Source organism: Hemitrygon akajei, chromosome 4, assembly GCF_048418815.1.
Source record: "Hemitrygon akajei chromosome 4, sHemAka1.3, whole genome shotgun sequence".
In the NCBI taxonomy this organism is placed as follows: Eukaryota; Metazoa; Chordata; class Chondrichthyes; order Myliobatiformes; family Dasyatidae; genus Hemitrygon; species Hemitrygon akajei.
This window is the reverse complement of record NC_133127.1, coordinates 35,150,144-35,170,103: the sequence shown is the minus strand read 5'-3', so window position 1 is coordinate 35,170,103 and position 19,960 is coordinate 35,150,144. Positions and strand designations below refer to the sequence as shown.

The 19,960-nt window shown below is 39.9% G+C and overlaps 1 protein-coding gene across 7 annotated transcripts in view; it reads right to left on the bottom strand.

Moving 5' to 3' along the window:
• Positions 1–19,305, bottom strand: part of ark2n (arkadia (rnf111) N-terminal like PKA signaling regulator 2n) — a 106,992-nt gene extending 87,687 nt beyond the window's left edge. For 3 of the 7 annotated variants that reach the window (XM_073042296.1, XM_073042295.1, XM_073042303.1), the window contains exon 1: positions 18,843–19,120. The gene's annotated coding sequence lies outside the window, so the exon portion shown is untranslated. The other 4 variants (XM_073042299.1, XM_073042298.1, XM_073042300.1 and 1 more) reach the window with 4 other exon arrangements.
• Between the last annotated feature and the right edge of the window lie 655 nt (positions 19,306–19,960).

Below are 19,960 nucleotides of genomic sequence, written 5' to 3'. Positions count from 1 at the left end.
GCTGTCAGAGGTGGTGGTTGAATTAGACAAATACAATGTTGATGATGCATTTTGACAGAGACTTAAATAGACAGAGCACAGAAAGAGAATCCTAATGTGGGTAAAGGGGATTCGTGTACATGGACAAAATAGTTCACATGGATGTGAATTTCTATGCTGTAGTCAAAAAGCTTGCTAAAAATTCACAGAATGCTTAAAATATGCTGCCCCCAACCCTATTATTTCTTCATAAATGCTACCAAGTTAATCTATGCAAAATATCCCCAAATAATCATGAACATGTCATTGTATACTATATCCAACTGCATTTTATAAATGTTAGAATTAGCTTTTAGAAGCATATTTCACACATTTTTTAGCTATCTTGCTACAGCTAATAATTTAACTAAATACGTCACACAAGACAGCATGGAAAAATTTTTGAACATACAATTTTAAGTCATTATCACTACCACCTCAGCTATTTCCACCTTCATTTTATGGATTTTTCAGCAACTTATTCAAGTTGTCAGCCTTTGGCTCAAACAACTATGCAGAGCAATTTTTAATCCCTCCCTCTCCCAGTGTAGAGTGCCCTCCTACTTCAAAACATCCACCATTGTTCCGGTACCTAAAACGACCAAGGTAATGTGTCTGAACGGCTGGCTTCCTGTTGCACTCACCTCAATAATAAGGAAATGCTTTGAGAGGCTGGTCAAGGTCGACATCTGCGGCATGCTACCACCCACAATGGGGCCCCCTACAATTCGCCTACCAACACAACTAATCGACAGATGGCAATGGCAATAGCAATAGCCAGTGCTCTACACACCGTCTTTAAACATCTAGGGAAGGAGGATGCTATGTGAGAATGCTGTTCTTGGACTACAGTTCAGCATTCAACACCATAATTCCATCCAGGCTCAACAAGAAGCTCAGAGACCTCGGCCTTCACCCTGACTTGTGCAGCTGGATCCTGGACTTCCTGTCAGGTTGCTGGCAGGTTGTAAGAGTGGGCTCCCTCACCTCTGCCCCTCTGACTCTCAACACAACAGGTGCTCCTCAGGGCTGTGTCCTAAGACCCCTTCTTTACTCTCTGTATACCCATGACTGTGTCGCCACCCATAGCTCCAATCTCCTAATTAAATTTGCTGATGACTCTACATTGATTGGCCACATTTCAAATAATAATGAGGCACCCTACAGAAAAGAAGTCATTACCCTGACACAGTGGTGTCAAGAAAACAACCTCCCCTGAATGTTGCAAAAACAAAGGAGCTGGTTGTGGACTACAGGAGGAATGGAGACAGTCTAGCCCTTGTTGACATCAATGGATCTGGGGTTGAGAGGGTGAACAGCTTTAAGTTCCTTGGCATACACATCACTAAGGATCTCACGTAGTCTGTACGTACCAATTGTTTGGTGAAAAAAGCATAACAGCACTTCTTTCACCTCAGATCCTTTTGAATAAGGGAGGATAATCACTGCTTCCTAAGGCTTCCTTTACCTTAAGCTCCCTAATCAAATCTGATTCATTAATCCCAAGAACTTTCTATAAAGGCACAATTGAGAGCATCCTGACTTGCTGCATCTTTGCCTGGTATGGTAACGGTACTTCCCTCAATCGCAGAACTCTGCAGTGAGTGTTGCAGACAGCCCTGCACATCTGTAGATGTGAACTTCCCACTATTCAGGGCATTTACAAAGACAAGTGTGTAAAAAGGGTCTGAAGGATCATTGGGCACCCCAACCACAAACTGTTCCAGCTGTTACCATTCGGGAAACAGTACCACAGCATAAAAGCCAGGACCAATAGGCTCCAGGATAGCTTCTTCCACCAGGCCATCAGACTGTTTAATTCATGCTGATACAATTGTATTTCAATGTTATATTGAATGTCCTGTTGTACATACTATTACAAATTACTAAAAAATTGCACATTACACATTGAGATGGAGGCTTAACGTAAAATTTTTACTCCTCATGTATGTGAAGGATGCAAGTAATAAAGTCAATTCAATAACAGGGTACATGATTAAAAAATGACCTCCTTAAGATTCACAGATGAACAAAAGAAAACTTATGACCCTATTTCATCTCCACCTTAAATCGGAACCTCTTATTTTAAAACAGTGATCTGCAGTTCTGTTTTTTCTTCCCCATCAACAGGTAATATTTCCATGCCAACAAGACCTCTCGGGTACAAAAATTCAGTGAGAGATTGTTGTTAAAAAAATTCAGACTGTTGTTAAAAAAATGCACGAACAAAAGAATTGAATATATTTATTTCCTTTTGTGAACTTCATTCTGAAAGTATTTCACAGCAAATTTTTTAATTGCCGTTACAATGTGGAGAAAATGCACCAGACAGTAATTTATACTTAGCAAATCTCAGTAATAGTACTGAGAAACTGAACAAGTGGTGCTATTCTATCTCTTGTGACCACCTGAAAGTAATTCCTTTACTAAGCTGATATTTCTGACATAGCTGCAGTCCCTCCACATTGCTCAGTTAGCCTGAACAGTGATCTTAAGTTTCTAGAATGGGAGACTGGTTTATTTTCTGGCAAAGCGGTGAGGGCCTTGACTATGACAAGAGCAAAGAACAGAAGGAACTATGTTCATAAGGTCATACAAAGCAGAGAATAAGTGAAAGCACCGTCTTGAGAATTGGTGGGGGGAAAAAACTGTTGTTTGCTGTAGGAAGACAAAAAGGGGATAATCTGATTATTGAAGAGGCCTGAGAAAGAGGTATGCCTGTGGACCGCAAGTAATGACTGTACAGTATATGTTAATAAGCCTGGAGAAGAAGGGACCCGTGACAGATAGGTACAAGGCATATGACAAGGCATTACAGAGGTTTGGAAAGAGGTGGAAAATACACTGTCAGGACAAGATATAGAAGGGGAATGAAAGGCATGAAGAGTCACAGAAGGAGACAGGAGATTTGCAAATAATGAGAGCGGAGGCAGGTGAGCACAGAATAAAAGTATTGTTACTAAGAAAGTCAGAAGCACAGGTAAATTTAGGGACAGCCCAGCACTGGATCAAAAATAAAAGCGTCAAATTAAATCCATTGTGATTAAATGTTGTAAAACAATAAAACACCAAAAATTCCAAAGGGAGTGAATGCTTTTTGTAGGCACTGTAAATACACTGATTTTAGTAGTAGACAGATGTTGTCTGATCTGCTGAGTCTTTTCATTATTTTCTGTTTTTATTCTGGTGTAGTTAACCAATTAATTAATTTATTTAGAAGTACAGCACAATAAGAGGCCCTTCCAACCCAACGAGACCACGCTGCCCAATTATAACTACGTGACCAATTAATCTACTAACCTGTACCTTTTGAAGAGTGCGAGGAAACCCACGTGGTCACAGGGAGAACGTTCAAACTCTTCACAGACAATAGTGGACAAGATGGTAGCATAGCTGTTAGTGACACAATTACTATCATCTGAGATCAGAGTTCAATTCTGGCACTGTAAATAAGGAGTTTGTACATTCTCCCTGTGACCACGTTGGTTTCCTCCACAAGCTCCAGTTTCCTCCCACAGTCCAAAGACATACCAGTGAGTCGGTTAATTGGTCATTGTAAATTGTCCTGTGATTAGGATAGTGTTATAGGTGGGTTGCTGGGCAGCACAGCTCGTTGGACCACAAGGACCAGTTCCACGGTGTATCTCTAATCAAAGTAAATAAAACTGAACCCAGGTTAATGGCACTGTAATACTGCTGTGCTAACCACTACGCAACAGTGCTGCCCAGTGGTAATGTTCTGGTAAATATTTATAGGATTTATAGATGGCTAAGCACAGCTCAGCAGAGGAAAGGTGAACTGCTTCAAGTTTCTGTGCATCAACATTGCAGAAAATCTATCCTGGGCCCAACACATCAAAGTAACCACAAAGACACAGCAGTGGTTCTACACTAAGAGTTTCAAGAGAGTTGGTATGTCACCAAAAACCCTTACAAATTTCACTATAGTACAGTGGCAAGCATTCTGACCAGTTGCATGATAGCCTGAGATGATCAAGAGGCTGCTGAGGGTTGTAGACTCAGCCAGCTCCATCATGGGCTGAACCCCTCCCCACCATTATGGATTCAAGAGGCGGTGCCTCAGTGGCATCCATCATTAAGGACCCTCAGCAGAACACGTCCCCTTCTCTTTAATACCTTCAAAGAGGTGATACAAAAGCATGTACACAGTCAACAATTTGGGCACAGCTACTTCTCTTCAGCCATGAGATGTTTGAACAGTCCATAAACACATGAACACTATCTCATTATTGCTTTTTCATGCACTAGTTATGGCTCTTTCATAGCCAGGGGTGGTAATGGGTAAAGCTCCCACTACCTATTAAATGCTCCCAATGGTGTGCACCTCAAATAGCCTCTGACAATCAAGTCTAGCTCCTGGAAGCCCAGTGGAACCATTTCTACTGAGCAGGTTACTGCCATCTTAAACCAGTCACTTCGGGCAGATGGGGCTCGTCACCCATGGTTGGCAGCTCATCTAGAAGGAAAACTCTGATCTCAAACCTCTGCTGCCTTGCAGCTATACCCACTCATGGGGAAGCCTTCTGGAGTAAACCCCGAGGGAAAAATCTGGAGCTGGAGTCCCTAAGGCAGTCCTACATTTTCAATGCTGACTGGCAACTCCTGCAACACTGCTGGTATCAAACTGTATCAATCTCTGCCATTCCTTTGGGTTCACCAGTTGCACGGAGAGGGGTAGCTTGCTACAAGGGCAACAGCTTGCTCTCCATATCATACTGCCCAGGCTTGTGTATCTAGACAGCTAGGTCACAATATTCATGGTCAACTCTGACTGACAGGAGGCCTCAGACATTTACGTTTGTAATTTATAGATTTGTCTTTGCAATAGATTGCTGCCACAAAACAAATTTCATTTGTGATAATATGATCTGATCCTAATTCATTTCCTCTTCATAAGATGCTGATTTCTTGCAAAATGGTAAAGGCACCAAATGTCAGCGTAATGGACGATGGATACACTTCAAAGAAATTATGCTACCTAATATTCTGTGACAGAAATATTACTCAATTGGTTTATATACAACATTTTCAATATGGCAAAACATTACAAGTTGCTTCATGTGAATATTATCAAATAATTTGATATTGATCCACATGGAGATATTGGAGTAGAACACAAATGCTTCAAATTAGTTAGTTTTAAGGTTTTTTTTTTAAAAAAAGAACAAAATTAGAGAGGACAGGGCTTTAAGGGGGAATTCCTTGACATCTGAAGACACCACCATCAACTGCAAAGCAATTGAGCTTGGAGATGTTCAAAAACCCAGAATTAGAGAAGCAGTTGGAGGGGATTTTGGGACTAAAACAAATTAGAGACAGGGAATATAATCCAGGTATTTGGAAGAACTAACTGGAAAAAAAAATCAAGACATTGTTTAATTAGTGACTAACCTGGATCAGGTAATAAAGAGCTGATGGGTGAAAGTGACTCATTTGTTGCAGTCAGTTGCCAGCCGAAGTAGAGTCGTTGCCAAGATTACACTGTATCCTTGCACGGTCAAATTTATTGTCTGAAGAGTTCCATGTTAATTCAACAATTTCTGATTCAATGGAATTTATTGATGAAATAGTTCAATACAATTGAGTTCAGGATGCTGTCCTGAGAAATTTTTGCAGTGATACCTCCGTTTGGGATTTTTGATTTTCAGCAAATACAACAATCTTCTTTTGTGCAAGTTTTAGAATAAGCCAGAGGAGTTTTTCATAATTTCAACCAACTTCAATTTTAACAGGGCTATTTACTCAGTCAAAAGCTAATGATCTCAAGAAAGTCACCTCACACGAAGATTCAGAATTAATCACATTCATGCCACGGCTAAACAGGTGTCCCACGTTTTTCGAACGTTTGCTTTACGACAGCTCGCTGTTAGGAAAGACCCACATTAGTACCTGTTTTCGCTAACCAAAGAGGATTTTCGCTTTTACGGAAAAAAAACTCCCGCTTTATACGTGCGTTTACCCCCAGAAAGACTACAATGACCGTGAAGCTTTGTGCGGATGGTTGTTTGCACATGCGTGTACGTGCCGATTTTTTTTCTCCAAATCAAGTTTGGCTCACTGTCTTCCCAATTTTGATAAGTGAAACTACACCATACCTACAATATTTCTACTTTATATAGGGTGTATATTTAACATATCATTCCTACTTTTACTATATGTTAATGTTACTTTAGGTCTGGGAATGCTCAAAATTTTTTCCCATATATATTAATGGTAATTGCTTCTTTGCTTTATGGCATTTCGGCTTACAAACGGTTTCATAGGAACATTCTACCTTCTGAAACCTGGTTAATGCCAAACACAGCAAAGTCATTATCAAAATAATCAGTGAATTGGGAGAATTGTCTCACAGATTAATCAAGCAAAGGCATCAACTTCCGAGTGTATCTCAGCACCCATGTCCCATAAGAAGACATAGCACAACTGTATATCAACAGCAAGAAATAATCCCAGAATTTTCAGTACCCACTCAGAATCCTCTTACATTTCATTACATTAGGTTAAACTTCGGCAAGACTACCTCCTAAAGATAATCACCTGAATGCTCACACAGAAGCAGTGATCTAGCAATGCTTAGAACAAACACTTAATGTACTCTGGGTAAAGGGTTTCAATATTGAATATCAATAGTATCTTGGTGGCACCACCATGAGCCAAACTAGTTAAGTCCTGAAAGATACAGCTTTCAGTCTCACTTAACCTCATCCTCACCAAACTATCTCCCATGAGTAAGACGTGACAGCCTTACAGAAACAGAATCCTGTCATTACACCTCCCACTGTATTTTGCAGAACTGTACTCAAGCTAAATGGAAAAGACTTGGAATAGATCTGGTAGCTCAAAACTAACCATCAACCATGGCACTACAGACTAGGTGCTGTAACACTGCTACAATTAGAATGCTACACTTTGCACGCCACAGCTCCTGAGGAGACACTGGATTGTGTAGAGGGAGAGAGTGTTTAAAATAAGTGAGCAGGAGCAGTTGGCACATTTTGCCCACCACAATTCCCAAGCAGACACTGGATTGTGCATAATTAGGCAGTTGGTAAGATCCAATAGAAAGAAACGTGCAAAACACTGGAGGAACTCAGTAGGTCAGACAGTATCTATGGAAAAAAGTAAACTGTCGATGTTTTGGGCTGAGACTCTTCATCAGGACCCAGTTTTGCAAAGTGAGTTCAGGGAGTTAGGTGCCAGGTTAAAGGGCAGGACCTCCAAGGCTGGGATCTCAGGATTGCTACCCATGCCATGAGCTAGGAAGGCCAGAAAAAGGAAGACCATACAGTTTAATACATGGCTAAGGAGGTGGCGCAGGAGAAAGAGCTTCAGATTTTTGGATCATTGGGCTCTCTCCTAAGGAAAGTGAGGCCTGTACATAAGGAACAGTTTGCACCTGAACTGGAGTGAGACTAATATCCTAGCAGGATGGTTTGGAGTGCTGCACGAGGGGAAGTTTAAACTAGAGTTGCAGGGGATGGCAACCAAAGTACCACAACAGATAACGGAGTGACTGTGGAGAAAGATATTGTTAAGCCTACATACATAGTCAGGAATCAAAAGGTTGAGCATGGTGGAATTAATATTCTGAGCTATGTATACTTCAATGCAAGGAGCATTGTAGGAAAGATAGGATGAGCTTAGGGCATTGATCAGCACCTTCTTTGCACCCACATTCTAAACACCCAAAATGTATGCTAATCCCCACTGACTAGGCCACATTCATGCATGTGCTGGCATCGGAGGTCTAAATTGTTTTGAGCTGCGTTTAAATTGAATCTGTAATGCACACTCAAATCTGAAGATATCTGAAATCTGAAGCTAGTGAAATTAATATTTGCTATATATCCTATCTCCAGAATACATCCTATTGAGTTCAGGAGTTGGGATGTTATACTGAAATTGTATGTGACGCTAATGAGACCTAATTTGGAGTATTGTATAGTTTTTCTCACCTAACTACAAGAGATGTAAAGAAGATTGAAAGAGTGCAGAGAAAATTTACAATCACATTGCCAGGACTTGAAGACCTGTGCTAAAGGGAAAGGTTGAATAGATTAGTATTTTAGTCCCTAGAAGTAAAAGATTCAGGGGAGATTTGATAGAGGTATACAAGATCATGAAGGGATAGAGTAAATGTAAGCAGGCTTTTTCCACTGAAGTTAGATGAGACTACAACTAGAGGTCATGGATAATGACATGTTTAAAGGGAACATTATGGGGAAACTTCTTTGGACAGTAGTGAGATTGTGGAACGAGCTGCCAGTTCAAGTGGTAGATGCGGGTTTGATTTCAGCATTAAGGAAAAATTTGGATAGGTTTGTGGATGGGAGGGGTATGGAGGGCTATGGTCCGGGTACAGGTCAATGGGATCAGACAGATTAATGGTTCGCAGTGATGGGCTGAAGGGCATGCTTCTGTGCTGTAGTGTTCCATGACTCTAGTAGAACCACTACCTAGTATATCCCTCATTTTACCTCTGCAATCAAATACTGCCCAATGAGGAGTGCAGAAAGTCATGCCAACAACAGCATGAGGCATGCCTAAAAATAAGATGCCAAATGCCACAGGCCAAAGTAAGCTTTATCAGATTAAGACAAAGTCTGCCTTTTGCCATTACAGGTGATGCAATTAAACAACGAGCAGGAGGTGATTCTAAGAACACTGTAGTTTTTGACTGTGAGAAGAACAGCCTAAGGTTAGATATTGATATATTCTGGGCTGCTCAGGGTAATGGCAGATGGAATTTAATCATCTATGAGGGTGAAGCATTTGGGAAGACTTAATGAGGCAGGAACCAACATCTGAATAGTAGGGTCTATATTGAGGAATAGAGGGGCCTTGAAAAACAAGTCTAACAAATGTTGAAGGAGGTGCAATTGGTAAATAACATGATTAAAATATATAGGTTACTAACTTACATTATTCAGAGCACAATATACAAAATCAGGTAAGGCATTATTTTATAATATAGACTCAGCTGTAGTACTTTATGCTTTTCTGACCAACATATCATAGGAAAGAAATAACAGCACTAAAGATGATGTGGGGGAGCTTCACCAGGCTGTCGCCTGGGATGAAACATTTCAGTGATCAGCAAAGACTGGGTATGCTTGATTTATTTTTGCTGAAATTGAGGAAGCTAAGAGTGGATCCGATAGAGGTACATAAAGCTAAAATGGGAATTGATTAGGTAGACAATGAGAATTTTTTTCCCATGACCAGAAGGTACTAGGATGAGAAATAAGAGGATTAAGAGGGATCTGAGGAAGAATATTTTCAATGATTGGTAGAGCCTAACCACCAGTGAGATGGAGAAAGAAGTAGAGGCATGATAGGGTTTAGACCTAGTGATGGGAAATGGAATTAATACTGATAGACACTTGATAGTAGGACAAAGGGCCTTTTGCTATGCTATACAGCTGTAACTCCATGGCATATCCATTCTCAACAATGGCAAGGATCAGCTTGTGACTGCTAAAATCAAGGCTGAAGCTGTCACAAGCATTTTCAGTGAGATGTGCCAAATGGAACACCCAACTCAACCTTCCATGATCCTTTCCATTGTTGAAATTGCCCTTTCACCATTCACGTGACAAAGAAACAGCTGAGAGGACTGTAAATAGCAAAGGGTATTAAACCAGATAACACCTTGCCTTTAATAGTGAAAAGCTGAACTCCAAAAATAATAGCAATATATTCAAATTGTTCAAGAACAGCAACACAGGCAATAACATGACAATATGGAAAATTGCCAATGTATATTCCATACAAAAAGGTCAAATCCTATTTTCTTAACCACCACCTAATCAATCTACTCTCAATCACAATGCACAGTGCTGCTGACAGTGCTATCAAAAATCTGATACATTAATAGCTCATTCAATTATAATCAGTTAAGGTTTTACCAGAGCCTCTCAGGCATCACAGTCTTGGGCTCAGCCTGGACCAAATAACTGAATTCCAGAGGAAGAGAATAACTACCCCTGATATCAGGGCAGCAAATGGGCAACTGTGAAATGCAGGATCCCTGCTTAAACAAAGTCAATAAGCACCAAGATTAAAACACTCCAATGCTTAGAGTCATGACTTAGACAAATATGCTTGCAGCTATTAAGAATCAATTCATTCCAGCATCAGAACATCCCTGCAGAAATTCCTCGGGGCAGTGTTCTAGGCTCAGTGACCTTCATCTACTTCGTTGATGATTTCCATCAAGAAATCAAAGGCGGGGGACGTCACGTGATGACGTAGGATCGAGACGTGGAAATCCAGCTCTCCCATAAAAAACCAGTAAAATAATGTTTAAGTGAAGAAAAGTTAGTAAATACTTTTTAAAAATTACTTATAAACTACTCAGGATTGTCTTAGGATATGTCTCCTAAACAGAAGCAGAAGAAAACTACTACTTTGAAGACAATACAAGTTGGAAAAGAATCAAGGCCGGCCGCCATGAAAGAGCCTCGGGCTCAAGTGCATTTTACCTTCAGCGATACAGAACAGGAAACTGCGGCAACATCAACTGTTTCCAAAAAAAAGAGCAACAGGAATTGCGCATGCGTGAAGGAAGGGGCATGCGCAAACACGAGCAACCCAAACTACAAATCCCAGCTATGATCGGAACTGAAGGTAAAAATGAGGTGGAATCAGATTCTCTGGATAAATCAGACGAAGATGAAGAGCAACAGGAAGAGGTTGGAGGTGATATTGGAGACATAAAAAAATCTTTGGTGCAAATAATGCATGAATTAAAAGCATTAAAAGTAATAAAAAGATATTAAAAATGAAGATTATGTTTGCTAAAATGATGAAAAGACAGGACAAAATGGACAAGAAAATTAAAAACTTGGAAGAAACAACGAGAGACACCATTGATAGAGTGAATTAAATGGAAGATAATATTTCTGCCTGGACATCAAAAAGAAAATGGTTGTTGGAAAAAGTGGATGTACTTGAAAATCTTAGCAGACGAAATAATATTAAGATTGTTGGACTTAAAGAAGGTATAGAGGGAGAAGATCCAATAAATTTTTTTCAAAAATGGATTCCGGAAATTTTGGAAATGGAAGAAGGAATTGAAATTGAAAGGGCTCACAGAGCCTTAAGATCAAGACCTCAAGTTGATCAAAACCCACGATCAATCTTGATAAAATGCTTAAGATTTCAAGATAAAGAAAAGATCTTGAAGGTGGCTGCCCAACGTGCCAGAAAGAGAAACGGGCCATTGATGATAGAAGGGAAAACAGTTCTTTTCTATCTTGATATAAGTTATGACCTTTTGAAGAGAAAGAAGGAATTTAACCCAGTGAAAAAAGTTTTATGGGAAAAGGGTTATAAATTTATATTGTGCCACCCGGCAACCCTGATAATTTTTTTGGATGACGGAAAAAAGATCTTTTACTGATTGTCGGGATGCGGAAGAATTTGCACAAGAACTCCCAAATATTCGCTAACCACAGGCGAAGATTTAAAAATGAAATGGATTAAAGATGAAGACAGGGACAGTGAATGGAGTTGATGGATGTTTAAGGACAGAAGAATATTTAAATATATTCTTAATTATATGATACAGGAGAGAAAGGTAAAAATTTGAGAAATATTAATCGAGAGCAGTGATATTATTTTTTTCTTCTCTTATATATACTTTTTTATGTTACGGGGGAGCTGGGGGAACTTCTGATCGATTGCTACGGGATTCACATGTGTAATCATGGCGATTGCCAAGACCCGTACAATGGAGGGGGGTAATGTGGTTTTTTTTATTCACAAATTAGTAGGGGGGTATTTTGTGTTTTTTTTTAATAATCTATTTTTCTAATTTACTGAATTTTTAAAGTTTTAATGTTAATGGGCTTAATGGACCGGTGAAAAGAAAAAGAATTTTAACATACATTAAGAAAATGTAAATAGATATAGCTTTTAGCTGCATTCCATTTGAAAAAAATTATTTATAATTTAAAAGATAAATATGAAATATTTCTGAAAATTTGGCGCCCTTATTTACAAAAGATAGGATTAAATATATAGGTGCTCCAAAGATAAAATTATTGGTTATTTGGGGAAATAAATAAATATATATACTAAAGCTATTATGAACTCCATGGAGCATGTGGGGATCTTCCAATATCCAGGCATTCTTTCTTTCTTTCTTTTTTTCCTCTTTCTATAGGGATATGTTAAGGGGGGGAAGAGTTGATAATTTTGTTTTCCTTCTGTAACCATTTGAAAACATTTGAAAATTCAATAAAAAAAAGAAATCAAAGGCGAGTTTACTTACAGATAATTAGTAATAGTGCTAATTGATAACGAGCAGAATACTCAATTTCATTTGCAGCTTCAAGGCATCAAGCAGTTCAAGCCCAGACAACATTCATACTAACAATCTGCTGGAGGAATTCAACTGGCTGAGCAGCATGTAGGAGGGAAAAGAAACTGCTGACATCATCCAAAATCCTGCATCTGTTATGGTGCAGGATATTGATCCAAAACATCAATAATTCCTTTCCACCATAGATTCTGCTTGACCTGCTGAGTTACTCTAGCAGATTATTTGTTGCTGCTGCAATCTGGAGTTACTTGTGCCAACATTCAGGCATGGCTCAAGTGGCAATTAACTGGAATGCTATCAAATTACCAAGCAATAACAGTCTCACCACCTACAGTTGATATTCAGTGGTATTATCATTACTGAGCCCCATTATCAACAAACAGTGAGTCAGGATTATTCTGATATTCATCTGGACATGCCACATAATTACAGCAGGTTGGAGTTTGCACGAGGAAATCTGCAGATGCTGGAAATTCAAACAACAACACAAAATGCTGGTAGAACACAGCAGGCTAGGCAGCATCTATAGGGAGAAGCGATGTCGACGTTTCGGGCCGAGACCCTTCGTCGGGACGAAGAGTTTGGCTCTTTATTAGAGTTTGGCTATTCTGAACCTTCTGACATCTAAATTCTTCCTTTTCAGTCCTAGCGCAGAGCCTCAATCCAAATACCACATTATACCTTTTCCCACTCGATACTGCTCAATCTGAATTATTCCACAGTTGTTTGTTGTTCCAGATTCCAGCACCCTTTGGTCTTTCAACTATCTATACTCCACATTCAAGTATGGCAAAATAAAGAAAAATAATGATGCTACAAATCTGAAATGAAAACAAAAATTGCTGGAAATACTCAGCAGGCCTAAGAGCATTTGTGAAGAAAAAAATCAGGAAAACTTCAGGGGAGGAAACAAAGGAAATTTCCATGATAGAGAAGGGAACCTAGAGAAAATGGATGATAACGTAGATGTTGACATGAGAAGCAGGAGGCGGCTTGGTAATGGCAACTAATTTGTCAGGGGGTACTACAAATGGATGCAGAATATCAGGGAAAGAAACAATAAAAAAACATGTTAGAACAGTGAACTGCAGAACACTGCAGTTGCTAGAAATCTGAAATAAAGCAATTTTGGAAAAGTCAACCAGGTCAAATAGCATTGGTGGAGAGACAAAAATTGATTTAAATCAGAGCTGGGCAAGGATTGAGAAGCAAAACACAAAGTTTGAAACAGAAAATACCGAGTAAACTGAGTGGTGTTGGCAGAGAGGAAAGCAGAGCTAATGGCCTAGGCCAATTACCATGAAAGGTTATCAACCCAAAACACCAATCCTTCCCCTGACCCAGAGATATCACCAAAGCACTTCTGATGTTTTCTGATCCAACTACAACAAACCAACTCCAAGAGAAACAAAAATTATTGTTGATCTAAATCTGTTGAATTCATGGCAGTGACTACAATATTCCTAGGCAGAAGATAAAATGCTGTGTCTAAGCGTAAGGGGCCAAATAAACAGAAGTTCAAGTGGGAAAGCAAATTAAAATAAAGGACAACTTACTGACTAAACAGCAGTTCTGCAACACATCATCCAACCTGCATTTATCATTTGCATCAAATGTAGCACACTAAATTGAAAGAAGTGCAAGGGAATTGCTGTTCCATCAACAAAGATTCTTTAAGCCTCCTGGAAGTGGAAAGTACAAGTTAGGTACTGCATCTCCCATGGTTGTGTGGGAACAAATTGTAAGAAGGGGACAAATGTAGGTGAAAATGAAACAGTATAGTTTTTTTTTAAAAAAAGTATTGGATGTGGGTGGTATACAAGGTAATGGTAGGGAATAAAGTGGAAGTCTCTAGAATTGCCTGTATCAATCTTGTTCCTACCTTGCAAATGTTGAAATCATGCAAGATAAAGACACCCAATCAATTGGTACTCTGTTCACAATTTAAACATATATTCTATCAGAATTTTGCACCACATCACAGCTTGGTAATGGAAGCTGCTATGCCCATGACTAAGAAGTTGCTGAGTTGCAAATGCAGCCCAGACATCACTCAAACCAATCTTCCTTTCAATTATTCGGTCTATACTTCCCATTGCCTCAAAAAAACAGCTAGTACACTCAAAAACCCCTCCCACTCTTGTCATTTTCTTTACTCCCCTCTCCCATTAGGCAAAGATACAAAAACTTGGGAGTATGAACCACCAAATCAAGGACAGTTTCTATCCCACTGTTATCAAACTCAAACGGACTACTCATCTGCGAAAAGATGAACTTGTGATCACCCAATATGCCTCACTCAATGTTGCCTTTGCACTTTATTTTTCTACCTGCATAGCACTTTCTCTGTAACTGTAAAATCTACATTCTGCATTTGCTATTTTTGTTTTTACAACTTCAGTTTAATTATATATGACACAATCTGTATGGATGGCATGCAAAACAAATGCTTCTTACCGTATTACAGGACAAGTACCAATAACAAAGCAACACCAAAGCACAAGAAAATAGTAAATGGCAACCAGGCCCCATCATTCAATGAGACGATGACTGATCCATGCTGGTCTCACGCACTCTTGTGTGCCAGTTCCCCATGACCTGTAACTCCTTGACCTTTCAAATATTTATCTATCTCCACCCGAAGTATCTAATAATGCAGCCTCCACCACCCTCTGGACAAGAAATTCTACAGATTCTTTACCCTGAAAGAAGGAATTTCTAAACACTTCAGTTTTAAATGAATAGCCCCTTATTTTGCAATTATGTCCCCTTGCTTGCCGCTCTCCAACTAGCGAAAACATATCAACATCTCCCACGTCAAGCCTCTTAAAATCCTATATGTTTAAATGAGGTCATGAGGAATGCAAACCCAAACTGTTTATCCTTACTTGATGACACAATGAATCTCCAGGCATTATCATTGCCAAAATGCACTAACAGCCTAATTTAACAGTACATTCTAAACCAAGGGTTCCCAACCTTTTATTTTAAGCATGGACCCCTACCACTAACTGAGGGAACCCAAGCTGGGAAATCCTGTTTTAAACCTATAACTTCTACCATCAAGGAAAAGGGTTTGCAGATGTCCTGTAGATTCTCATGCAAGTCACACGTGCACACCCACTCAGTCTTGGAATTATATAGTCAGTCCTTTACTGTCACTAGGTCTGGGAACTTCCTGATCACTAGAATTGCATTCAACACAAGGATTGCAGTGGTTGAAAACAGCAGCTCACTATACAAGGGCAACTAAGAATGGGTAGTAAATGTTAGTTTAGCGACTTGCTGAATAACTAAGAAACAAAACTGAAGAACAAACATGTTAACTAAATGCCAATTTCCTTCCACAAACTTTTCTTCTGAGACTGTAATTGACTGTCCTCTTTCTAAACCACCATGGAAAATGAACTGTACCTACCCTGTTGAAACACACGAGTTCTAGGAGAGAACTGACAATATTGTGGAGCGGATATATATAGGCAATTTTCCCCTTCTGCTTGATAAGGTAAATACTGGCATTGCAAATGAATGAAAACAGCTTGGTTACTGACAAGTATTCAGCCATTTCTCACCAACATGTAAAGTGACAGTAGATACCTGAGAAGGCCAAAACAGATTAACTATAACATTTCCATAGTTGGTTTGAAGAAAATGCTTTATCCTATGCCACTTTCTTGTTCAACTTTTAAGAAACACTTAGATAGGTACATGGAGCTTAGAAAAATAGAGGGCTATGCGTTAGGGAAATTCTAGGCAGCTACTAGAGTAGGTTACATGATCAGCACAACATTGTGGGCCGAAGGGCCTATAATGTGCTGTAGATTTTCTATGTTCTATTTCTAACTTCACTAGAGATTAAATAACTATGCAATTCATGATTGAGCTGCGAAACTTTGATCTACTGTACCGGATGAAAATTCTCCCAACAAGGATTTCCCTATCCCAGGGTGTCTTTGTGCATGAATCAGTGAAAATTATTCTACAGGTTCAACAAGCAGTTTGGAAAGCAATTGTTATGTTCACCTTCATTGCCAGAGGGCTTCAGTACAAAAGTAGGGATAGATACTCAGTGACCACTTAATGACAAACCTCTTGTACATAATAGGCTACTGAGTGTATGTTTGTGGTCTTCAGCCGCTATAACCCATCCACTTCAAGGATCGGCCAGCTGTGTTCAGAGATGCTCTTCTGCACACCACTGTTATAATGCATAGCTATTTCAGTTACTGTTACCTTCCTGTGCCCTTGAAGCAGACTGGCCATTCTCCTCTGACCTCTCTCATAAACAAGGTGATTTCGCCCACAGAGCTGCTGTTCACTGGATGTTTTGTTTTCACACCATTCAGTGTAAACTCCGGATACTGTTATACCCTAAAGATCAGCAGTTTTTGAGATATTTTAACCACCCCATCTGGTACCAACAATCACTTTACGGTCAGTCATTAAGATCACATTTATTCCTCATTTTGATGTTTGTTCTGAACAACTGAACTGCTTGACCACCTCTGCATGCTTTTATACACTGAATTGCTGCCACAGGATTGACAGATTACATAATTCATTGACAAGCAGGTATATAGGTGTATAAAGCAACCACTGAGTGTTTCAACTATGTACAGCTCTGCTAAGACAAGCTATGGAACTGTGTTCAGATCTGCTCTCCACCTAAAGATATACTTGTAATAGAATGCAAAGTTTACATCCTCACTCCTGAGACAGCTAGTTTATCATATGAGTAGAGGTTAAGCAGACTAACCTTGTAAAGGAATGAGAGGCGATCTCAATGAAACATATAAAATATTTTGGGCAACACACACAAAATGCTAGAGGAACACATCAGGCCATACAGCATCTACAGAAAGGAAGAAACAGTCAATGTTTCTGGCCAAAACCTTTCATACAAAATTATTTTGTGAGGTTTAGTGGGGGTAACCACAAAGTTAGTTTTCTATGACTGTCTAGAAAGAGAACAGTTAGTTACAGTCACAAAAAGAACAGCCTTTCAAAAGAGAAAAGACATTTATTCATCCAAGTTGGGGAGGGGGAGCGTGGGGAAGAGAGAAGAGAGGTATTATCAATGGAATTCACTACCCAACAAGGTTACGGAAGCGCAGATGCTGACTATATTCAAGGGAAAGATAGATTCTTAGATATGAAGTCAATGAAGACATATAGAGAAGTGCTGGAAGATGGTCCTAGGGTATAAACTTGATCACACTACTTCTATTCAGATTTCCACTAAGTCACACAGCAAGGAAACAGGTCCTTCAACCTACTTTGTCCAACCATCAAGTATCCATTCACACTAAAACCATTTACCATCACTTGATCTTGTCTTGGCAATTCAAATGATCAGCTAAATATACAAATAAAGCTCTACATCCACCACTCTGTTAGCCAGTGCATTCACACTCCAAACCACCACTTGGGTGAAAAAAAATCATTCCTTCCCTAAACCTCTTATTCCTTACTATAAACTCTTATCTTCTGGTTATGGACAATGCAGAAAAATCCCTAAGGTCTATCTATTTTAATACTATCATAATTGAATATAACTCTAACATTTTCCTTAACTCTCTCAGCCTTCTCTCCAAAAATAAATTAGCCAATCCTCCCAATATCTTTCTTCAGCACTGAAGGATGTCCTTCAAACTTTTTGAACTGTACATGTTACTATAAGAGATTCATTTTCTTGCAGGCATTTACAGGAAAATAAAGAAATATAATAGAATTTACAAAGAAGCTACATAAACTGATAAACCATTGTTCAAAAGACATTATGTAAATAATTAAAAAGTAAACAAATAAAACTTGTGACTTGCAGAGTCCTTGAAAGTGGGTCATGCAGTTAATGCGAGTGAGGTTATTCACGCTCTATGCCTAGCACAAGTTTTTTTAAAATCAATTCCTTGACATTGAAGTTTTCTCAGTCTTGCTCTTCTTTTGCTTTACCCATAGTTTCACTTTTAAAATACTCTACCTGGAGGATGTCGATTTACCCACAAGTATTTGCTATCAGATTACATGTCAGATAGCGTCGCATGACATTGAAATTATCTTTTCTCCTTTTCACGACCTTAATTTCCAAACCACTCTTACCCCTGCCTATAATTACCATGAAACCGTCCTACACACTTCCCTTCTCCAACTCCTCCCTTCCACATCACCTACACCCTTCTTTATATTCTACCTCCCTTCACCTTTTCCGATTCTTCATCAATTCCTTTCCACAGAACCCACTTTCCTCCCCTTCTCCTGGTGCTCATTACCCCAGTCTCTTCCTTCTGTAACATTCCTGCACCTCTACCACCTTAGTACATTTCACCACTTGTCAATCTCCCCCACCCAACGTCATCTTCCTCGTTTTCATTCCGCCCTGCCCAAATCTTCCTCCACCCCATTACAAACCCACCCGACTTCCCCTCCTACTCACCATGCCCTTACCCTTTTTTCAGTCCCTCTCCCAATTTCTTACCGTCTCGACCTCTGTATCTGCGTCTCCCAAAACAAGCTCCCTCACTTCCGCTCCTGCGCACTGCGACTTCACCGGCGTCGCGCGCGGCCGCTCATTACAGGGGGGAGGGCAGTCTTAGCACCGAACAGAAACCGAGTCCGAGCCCTCCCGAACCAACGCCGTCGCGGCTTTTTTGATTCCGCACAAAGTCACTTCACACACCCGCCAGCTGCGCCTCCAAAATGGCGGAGAGCACAGCTCCGAATGAGCTTTGGCGCTCGAGCTTTCCCGCCCCCCCCCCCCCCGTCCCCCGAACCTGCGGTTCAGTTCTCAGGTTCGCTCACGGGAGCCTGATGTCTGAGCAGAGTCTGTGTAGAGAAAACTAATGAACAGACCGGCAACATGGTTTTGGCTGGGACTCCGGCTCCGCCGTGCACCATTTCGGAGCTCCCCACAAAATGGCAGACGCCGCACCGGCTTCGCTGCTGGAAAGGTCAGCCGTCTGTGAACCGGAATCGTTTATTCAGTCGCCGCGTTACCATGGTGACCGGCCAGCTCTGGCCTTCTCTACAACAACCCCATTGCCACCATTTTAGGATAAGCATTTTAATTTAAAATCCTTCACTACAAGTATCTGAACTAAAGCTAAGAATTGAGTTCTATCGTATTCTCATTAATTAATAGTCCAAAAGCGTCACCACCACAAGGAGAAGTATAAATTTATACAGCATTTAAAAATCATTATACAGGCGCAGTAGAATTTAATGTTGGAATAGCAATAATAGAAAGACCAAAGGTGTTTCCATGTTTAATGTCCAATCAATAGGCTGCCATAAAATTGTATAACCCCATTTCAACTGCACATCTTGGAGTATTCACTCTAACATTTGCAGGATTAATATCCTCCTCAGACTTCTGCATTCTTCTGCAGTCATTTTTCATGCCCCAAGTAAAACTGATCAACCCCATAAACTTCACCAACACATCCCATTGGTACTGGAAAATAACTTTCCCTCCTCAAATACTGCGGTGTCAAGGCATTGTAATATGCACCTCAGCCCCACCAGGCTATGCTGACCATGGTCCTCAGCAAGCTAATCTTATTTTGCCTGTGTTTGGCTCATATCCTTCCTATCCAT